Below are 2,269 nucleotides of genomic sequence, written 5' to 3' on the forward strand. Positions count from 1 at the left end.
TTATCTGTTATCTGGCCCAGTGGGAATGGGCCTTAACCCTGGACAGACAGACCCTTATATGGAACCAAATGGGCCCACTCGGAATAGATTTTCTTTCTTTCATTTATTTATTTATTATTTTATTTTGTTTTAAGATTAGTTTTTTGGCTTTGTTATGCCTTTATTGATAAGACAGTAGACCGACAGGAAATGGGGAGAGAGATGGGGAGTGACGCGCAGCAAAGGTCATCGGGATTGGGACTCGAACCCGCAACGCGCTGTCAGGCAGCAGAGCCTCTGTGGTATATATTCCTCGCCAGTCGCCTCAGAATTTATTTTCACTGAGCTTGCACACTGCTCTAGTCTAGAGGGACCACTGTTGTGCTCAGAACTAACTAACTTACTAACAGTATTGGGGGGAAAAAAACAAACGTCTAAATCCATTGCAGTGTGGTGATAAATGTGATAGTGTGTTCATGTTTACAGCACTAGCAAAGATCTGACTCAGTTGATGTTTTGTTCAAGTCTTTGTCGCCCTCATGTGGCCAAAATGAATACAAGTGGAAGTTGTTAAAACCAGTGTTCTATCAGTTAATAAAATATAAAAAATCAAACCTCGTTCGAAGTGGAGCGGTGAATTTAAGCAGTTCCAGGTCTATGTTTTAGATTCTATGTGTTCTAGATATCTGAATTCTGATGTGTCTTAGATCTATATAACGCAGTATGTTGCAGTATCCCATCAGCCTCCATGCATCCGGGCGGAGGGGAACTCAATTCGATAGGTACCGAAATGTTGTGTAACTGCTGTGCGCACGTGTGTGTGTGTGTGTGTGTGTGTGTGTGTGTGTGTGTGTGTGTGTGTGTGTGTTTGTTTGTGTGTGTGTGTGTGTATGTGTGTGTGGGTGGTAAAATCGCGCATGTGCAGATCCTCTTCAAACTTGACTGGACAGACTCGTACTAGTGAGGACAGACACACTCGTACTAGTGAGGACAGACACACATTACTGCCTATAGCGGAGCTGCTGTGTTACACACACCGCTCCAAAAAAATGGGTTTACATATGGCATTAGTTTCTACAATATTAAGCTACTAAAAGCTACACTCACAATGAGACACATGTGTAAAAAGATATATATTTTTTTTCAGTGCGTGCCACCATCGTAGAACAGAGCAAAAAATATTTGATTTGTGATGTTACAGGAAACTGAACAAACCTCAGACGAAGGTGAGCATCTTAGGGCTTCTACTGGTTCTTAAGACCCGTCCTCGCTGCCATCATAACACCCAATAGCATTTTGTTTCCAGCTGCTTTTCTGGACCGTAGCCGCAGGGTAGGCCTAAGTCCCAAGATGATGGATTTGAACTGGCTGAAATAGTGGCTTCAAAACAGGTCTGGGTTGATATACCAATGGGTTGATATACCTACTGGGAGAAATACAACAACGTGCAAACACAACGGAAAAAAATGTGTGAACTATTGCGATAAAAGAAGGCTAGTGAATGGAATACAACCACCCTAAGGACTACAAATCATTGAGTGACCCCTAGAACTGCTGCACATATAAACAGAGCTCCTACCTTTAAACACATTTTAATATTTTTTGTTTTGTATACGATTTAAAATCATTTTTAAATAAAAAAAGATGCTGCCATTTATTGTCCCAAACGAATGCAAGATTGCTGCTATTCGTTTATCAAAAAGCTTTTTATACCCTGCTCTGTTTACACAATGCTGTACCCCCTCCAACTGTACGTTTCCCTTTTTCAACAGTTATATTATGACACTTACTTTGCCGTATGTTTTATCATGCCAATAAAGCTCTTTGAATTGAATTGAAATGAAATTGGGTGACGTCACAGCTCCCCTGCAGTGGTTATCAAACCTTTTCGTACCAGGGACCTCCAAATTGATATGCATTTGGCCATCTGAAAATGTTTTGAGCCAGAGACCCCCTGAAGAGAAGATTTATATTTAAAATAATGCAAAATTATTCAAAATTCTTCATATTTTTTGCTATTTTTTCAGAATATGTTCAAAAATAACAGGTGTCCAAGCTCGCAGGGTGGCACAAAGTGACACGCTGTGAGCTTGTAGATCTGCTATTTTTGAATAGTCAACGTATAAATGGATAAAGGTTAAAATGATTGTGATGCTATGTTAAATACTTTTGCTGAGGACCCCCTGGAACCCCCCCAAGGACCCCACTTTGAGAACCAATGATCTATGGTATCATTGGAAGATCAGTAGTTACTATTGAATTAAAATAATCTACCATACAGATTGGTTAA

This window comes from Nannobrachium achirus (assembly GCF_963921795.1).
Source record: "Nannobrachium achirus genome assembly, chromosome: 24".
Lineage (NCBI taxonomy): Eukaryota > Metazoa > Chordata > Actinopteri > Myctophiformes > Myctophidae > Nannobrachium > Nannobrachium achirus.